Source organism: Sardina pilchardus, chromosome 10, assembly GCF_963854185.1.
Source record: "Sardina pilchardus chromosome 10, fSarPil1.1, whole genome shotgun sequence".
Classification (NCBI taxonomy): domain Eukaryota; kingdom Metazoa; phylum Chordata; class Actinopteri; order Clupeiformes; family Clupeidae; genus Sardina; species Sardina pilchardus.
In genome coordinates this window covers 26,015,915-26,023,414 of record NC_085003.1, presented here as the reverse complement: position 1 = coordinate 26,023,414, position 7,500 = coordinate 26,015,915, and positions in this window count along the sequence as shown.

Sequence of the window (7,500 nt, the reverse complement as noted above, 5' to 3'; positions counted from 1 at the left end):
TGTTAAAGAGAAACTATGCAGGATAGGCGATTTCATCTCCGGTTTCGGTTTCGTTTTTTGTTTTCGCTCGTTTTATGCTTGCATATTTCTCTGCAGAGCTTCCCCGACAGCTTTAGCGTGTATATTTATACATATATAGGCTATATATAAATATATAAATTGCAAGCGTGGTTCTTCTTGTTCCTTACGCGTCTCAGCCTTCCAGATGTAAACAAGGAGCGATCGCCTCCTGAACAAACTGCAAGGTTGCAATAGCTTATAGGGACACTGAGGGCGGGAGGAAATATTACTGTTTTCGATAAAACTGGTCAGTCAAGCAAAACAACGATTTCTAAGCGATTTTATGACTATGAAAAAGTTGCATAGGGTCTCTTTAAAATGCACGCACTCTGCCAGTAAGCGCATAGTCCACATTGGGTGCCGCACCAAAGTAGGCCTGTGGACTACTAAAGCAAAGAGGGCGGACTGGAGCACATGGATTTAGCTTTCAGTATTCATTTAGTGGAAAACATGACTAACACTTCAATACCACAGTGTCTTCGTCAGATTTGACTATTCAAAACATTAGTCATCAATCATTAACATTAATTTTTTTTAAATGCTAAATACTAAATAAATGCTGCAGGCGAGATCAGTGTGTTCCAGTCTGCTTTCTTTTGCTTTAATAGCTACACTGTAATTAGTCACCTGATTTACTATGATTACACCAAGCTGTTTTTAGCCTTTTCATACCAGGAGCAGCATTTCCCCTGCGGTCAATAGGTAAAGTGCTGCCTGGCTGTCACACCAACAACATGGCCGCCCCTTCCTGAAAACAGCTGCAGTGATGAACGAGTGCCTTTGTTGAGAGTCCTCCGGGGCGATAAACACCTGTCAGAAATTATGTAAGTCAGACAGCGGCTCTGACCCCTCATGTGTAATGGCTATATTTCATAAATATGCACCAAAAAAATATGCAAAGCAAGTTCTTGGAATGAGTTATATTTGTGTCACCAACATGGCAGCTCTTAATTGCAGGACATTGCTGCAGGGGGGGGCATTGCTGCATGGAGCCTGTATATGATTGTATCGCCATGGACCATGGACAGCAGCCTTTACATCTGGCTCAGCCAGTATACAATAGCTTGCTTTGCTAGCCTTAGAAATCTAGATGCCCCTAGCGGCAGCAAATGTAATTTGGCTGATGGGGCAGTCTAGGCACGATCCATATAGCTTAGAGCTGAGAACTGGAAAATCAACATAATATAACTGACATAAAATAATAGTGACTGACATGCGACCAGAAGTTGCAACGGTAACGCAGCCTGCTATTTGAAAACAAGATGATGATTTGTTTAGCGTTATCGTATTGCGTGAAGACGGAACGTTACGCATCCTGCTACTTGAAAACAAGAAGATGATTTGTTTAGCGTTATCCTACTCCGGAGAGGGAATTTGAAAGACAACTGTTTATCCCACCCCTCCAAATTGAACCCTGACTACGGTGAGTTCCCAGACCCTACATCTTAATGTGGGTCTGGCTCGTCAGGCTATTGCTTTGCAGCACCACGCACTCAGAGAGGTGACGGTGTTGGCATGACTACCACCACTTATTCCGCTCTCCTGTGCCCCTGTATAGCCACATCTTATTTTATTTTCTATCCATATGTTTTTTTGACATTGAGTTCACTGATCTTTAGAAAACAGAAATGTGAGAGTGAGTCGCCGTAAGTAGCTGCATGGTAACATATTGGTGACTTGAGTGTTGATTCTCATCTCCTCGTCCTCGATCTGCTCTCATCTTCTTTGTTGCGTAATCACTGAAATGACAGTAGTGCACTTATGCTGTTGGTTCAAAAAAAAAAAAGAAAGGAAACAAACACTAAGATAAAAGCTATCACAAAGAGAGACTTCAAAATCAAAAGCTTATATTAATGAAAGCCTTGAACCCAGCACAACACAAATGACGGAGAGTGGAGCTCTCAAATAGATTGCTAGTGCTTGGAAAGACAGGAAGTACTGTGAGTCTCTGTACTGCTTATTCCACACCTACGCAAAATGAACCATTATATGTGTTCCAGCTGGCATGTGCAATGCAAAGGGCCCCTGCCCTTTCTTATTCCAACAGAGGAAGTTTGAAAAATATATATTATTATTGTTATTGTTATTATTAATACTACTACTACTACTACTAATAATAATAATAATAATAAAACTAATAGTGCCTCAGCAGTTTACAGACCAAAGATTCCCGACGAGACGGGAATCTTTGGTCTGAACCCTACTTTAGACACACAGAATTAGTGAATAGCCCTACTAAAGTGTTTCTGTGAACTGATTCTGTTGCTGTTGGATATTAAACACTTGCATGAGTGTGAAGGTATTGGTAAATCATGTGAGATGTGCTACTATATCACCCACCTGACAAATGGAAATTATTTGATAAAAAATTTCGCCATTTTGCATGTCCTGCAGGAAACCGTGACCCCCATGTATTCGGGTCAATGTCGATAGACCACACATGAATGAGGAAGCCAATCATCAGTTAGGCTGGCCAGCCCCTCGTCAATACGATCTCGCCGGCTGCGGAGAAGCTAGAGTTCAGCGAGCTCAGGCCATTAGGGGATGACTGCCACTTTACCGGCTCCAAGTTTCCCCATTTGGAGGCCGAGCGGTGGCGACGGCGGAGAGACGTGTCGATCTCTCTCCCACGCGACATTACACCGCCGCCTTAATTAAAAGACAGCGGTAGGACAGTCTGCATGCAAATGAACACAGCCGATGTCGAAGGCTACTGCCTCCGGAGCTCCCTCAGGGGGGTTACGGTCGGCTGATTCACCGGAGGAGATTTACAGGCGTCAGTCACAGGCCAGCGGCAGCGACAGAGATCCGACCGCAGCAGACGGGAAAAGAGTGTCTGGCAACCTCATTACCTTCTCTCCTGTCCTGAGCCCCTAAGGTGCCTGTGTGTGGACAAGCTAAGAGACTAGTCAAGTGTGTGGAGTAGCCTATCGTACAGAGCGTGCGCTTTTCAAGAAGTCATGAAAAATATTCAGTGTTTTTTTAATTATTTTTTTATTTTTACCAGGTGGCTCAAAGACCACCATGCATAAATAGTGAGGGGTTTATGGAGAATTTTCTAAATACAGTGCCTATAGAAAGTTATCATACCCTTTTGGAATAGTTACTTTTTTTGTCTTACAGCCTGAAATCAAAACCCATTTTAAAAAAAAATCTTTTCCAGTTTTATTTACAAATGTAGCTGTACAACATCAAAATAATGAAAAAAAAGTAAACAGTTCTGAAAATTAATAAAAAAATAAAAACTAGAATAGCAGGGTTGGAAAAGTCATCATACCCCTGACTTAATACTTTGTCAAGCTTCCTTTTGCTTTCTTTACAGCCATCAAATTGTTTGGATATGTCTCTATTATAGCTTTGCACATCTAGATAGGGGAATATTTGCCCAATTTTCCGTGCAGAATTGTTAAAATTTAGTCAAATTCTGTAGGGAATGGCGATGGACTGCTCTCTTCAAGTCAATCCACATATTTTCTATAGGATTTAAGTCAGGGCTCTGACTTTGCCACTCAAGGATATTCACCATCCTATCCTTAAGCCACTGCTTTGTTCTTTTGGCAGTATGTTTAGGATTTTTGTCGTGTTGGAAGGCAAATGACCTCCCCATCCTCAGCTGTTTAGGAGAGGGACGCAGGTTTTCCTCAAGAATTTTGGTGTACTTGGCAGCATCCATTTTCCCTTCTATCCTGACCAATTGCCCAGTCCCCGCTGAAGAGAAACATCCCCAAAACATAATGTTGCCCCCACCATGCTTCAAAGTAGGTATGGTGTGTTTTGGGTGTGTTTGGGTGTGTATACTGTGTTTGGTTAGCGCCTGGAGCTCAGTCCAAAAACTTCAATCTTAGTCTCCAAAAAGTTCGATCTTAGTCTCATCTGACCATATAAGCTTTTTCCACATGGTAGCAGAATATCCCAGATGTGTTTTTGCACTGAACTCCAAGCGCAATGTTTGGCGAAAACCAACACAGTACACCACCCAAAACACACCATACCTAGTGTGAAGCATGGTGGGGGCAACATTATGTTGTGGGGATGTTTCTTTCAGCGGGAACTGGGCAATTGGTCAGGATAGAAGGGAAAATGGATGCTCCCAAGTACACCCACATTCTTAAGGAAAACCTGCGTCCCTCTCCTAGACAGCTGAGGATGGGGAGGTCATTCGCCTTCCAACACGACAATAATCCTAAACATACTGCCAAAAGAACAAAGCAGTGGCTTAAGGATAGGATGGTGAATATCCTTGAGTGGCAAAGTCAGAGCCCTGACTTAAATCCTATAGAAAATATGTGGATTGACTTGAAGAGAGCAGTCCATCGCCATTCCCTACAGAATTTTACTAAATTTTAACATTTCTGTACGGAAAATTGGGCAAATATTCCCCTATCTAGGTGTGCAAAGCTATAATAGAGACATATCCAAACAGATTGATGGCTGTAATGAAAGCAAAAGGAAGCTTTACAAAGTATTAAGTCAGGGGTATGATGACTTTTCCAACCCTGTTATTCTAGTTTTTAATTTTTTATTAATTTTCAGAACTGTTTACTTTGTTTTCATTATTTTGATGTTGTACAGCTAAATTTGTTAATAAAACTGGAAAAGATTTTTTTCTAAATGGGTTTTGATTTCAGGCTGTAAGACAAAAAAAGTAACTATTTCAAAAGGGTATGATGACTTTCTATAGGCACTGTATATATATATTCTCATCTTAGCTTAGATGCAGCAGCCGTGTAATTTGACTTGATCGAGTGGATGCATTCATCAGCTTGATAACTCCAATCAAATACGTGACTGAAGTCCAAATGTGAAAAATTCTGACTGACACAGTGGAGGACATATGTGGACAAACTTAAAAAAAATAAAAAAAAGAGTGAAGGTTGCTTATGTGTGGGAGATTTCTCTCTGAACGAGATGAAAGGCTGTCCATGAGAGAGAGAGAGAGAGAGAGAGAGAGAGAGAGAGAGAGAGAGAGAGAGAGACAGAGAGAGAGAGAGAGCAAACAGATCCTCCCTCAGATTGCTATTTATTCCGACTCCTATGAGTCAGAAGGTTCACAGTCTGAGTTGGTACAGGTGGGGGGGAAAGATCTGTAGCAGACGGAGATGACTAACCCAAGGATGGGGAGTGACTCATGACTTTTTAAAGCTTCGTGGACTCAAGGATTTGTTTTATTTGTCACATACATAGAGACTGTTGTAAAACATACAGTGGTATCACGGCATTAGTTGCTCAACTTCCTCCTGTGCAGTAGTGTCCTGAGGCATTAGCACATATTTAAAAAGATAAAGAGAGATGAAAAAGATGTGTTAAATAGTGAGACAGAGGAGGGTTGTGTGGAGGGAGGTGCAGCGTAAGTGCAGTATGTCAAGTCCATGTAGTTTAGTTTAAAACACACACAGTTTTTGTGTGTGTGTTTAAGATCCAGGTGGCCTGAGGAAAGAAACTCCTCCTCAGTCTTTCTGTCTTAGCCATGTGGCTACAGAGGTGTCTCCTTGACCTCAGTGGTGTGCACAGTACATTGTCAGGGTGTGAAATGTATTTTAAAATGTCTTGGGTCCTTATTGGTACTCGTCTGGTGTAGATATGGATCGAGCTATTTGGCAGACGCCTGTGTCCACAGCGACATACAAATAAAATACAATACAATAGTTAATTTAACAGTGAACAATTTCAAGAGTTGGCCAGACAGTAGGGAGATATCCTGCAGACTTATTCCACCTCCTCACTATATAGCGGTATTAGCGATAGAATGACAATAATATGATATAATAGAACATAGGGTCACTCTTTACCTGGATAGTCCTTTCAGTATCCACAGATGCTCAGATTACATGGAAATACATGGAATGATTATGGAAAACATAAGTCAATGAACACTTCTCAGACCCAAACTCAATCTCAATTGAGAAGGGTCAGGTGTCAATGGGGCTACCTTGTCTAAAAATCTAAATAAAATATTCAGCGGTTCATCAACTCGTAACAGGGTGAACGGCACTTCTGCATTCACTTCGTGGCCCTCTATTGGCTATAACCGCACAAAGACAAATAAACTGACCGGCGCGTTTCGACACAAGGTCGTCTGGGCATTGCAGACACATCACATAAAATCGCTTCATCATTACTTGTTTGTCACATACATTTTGTGCTATCCACACCACAAAGAGACAGACATCAGACAAAAGCAGTTTGTGGTTTTCTGTTTATTTATAGAATAAGTCTACATAAATCATTGTTGGATACATACTTCAGTACAGCAGTTTTTTTCTCAGTTTATAGATGGAATGTGTAAACATAATGCTGTGGATAAAGATGAGTAACAGAGAGAGGAACTGTGACTATATTTTACACCTTGTTCCTTCATCACTCTAACAAGGAGCGGACACAATGCTCGAGAGACGAGAGAGAGAGAGATAGAGAAAGAGAGAGAGAGAGAAAGAGAGAGATTGCAGACTCAGTACTCGGCGAGAGACGTCTTGGATGTACATTACGTTGCTGTGGATGCCAGAGGCCGTCACAAAGTTATCATTTTCAAGAGCACAGACAGTAGCTGCAGATAGAACACACAAAATAGATGCTACACACACACGCACATATGTGCAGTCTTACACATATACAAACACCCATGCACACACACATACATACACACACAGACTCATGTCTTGCGGTTAATGACCCATAGGTAATTTCAGATGGTAAAGTACATAAACAATGTTTACAGGAGGTGGTGGGGCACAAACACTTCAGGCTGTTAAATATTGCCACAATCCCCCCCCTCCCCCCACCACAGGTTCACCGGAGCAGAAACACACTGAGGTCTTAAAGGTCCTCAGAAAAGCACAGGCTGGTTCGTGTCATGATTACACTCGCACAGAGACCTGTGCTGGAGTCATGGCTTTTGTTGATTTCCCTCCACCAGCAGAATGCCACCATTTGCCCAGCACATGTCCAACAAATCAACCCCCCCGTCCCCCTTCCTTCACCCCCTGTTAGGTAGTCTGTAGTTTTGCTTTTTTTTGTGTGTGAACAGCTAGCTTGGAAACAACCAGCTGGACATTACTTTTCGGCCCTGTGTCTGTAAAGGAATTCCAGTAGGCAGATACAGCTTTGTTGTGCCTTATGGTTTTTTTGTTTACTCACATATCTCACTCTTCACCTCACGCTGGTGTGTGGTGAGCGTTCGGGTGCATAATGGCCACCGCACATCGCCCAGGAGGGCGCTGCACATTGGTGGTGGTCAGTGAAGTTCCCCTTTCACTGTAAAGTGGTTTGGGTGCGTTGATAAAGCGCTATATGAACGCAATGTGTTTCTGTAATGGAGTAATGGACAAAGACGGACAAAACGAATGGGCGTGGCCATGGGCTGAGTGATGGAGCGGGGGGCGTGGTTATGGTGTGAGTGATAGCCACAGGGTGTGGTTAGGATGTGACAGAGAGTTCCAATAA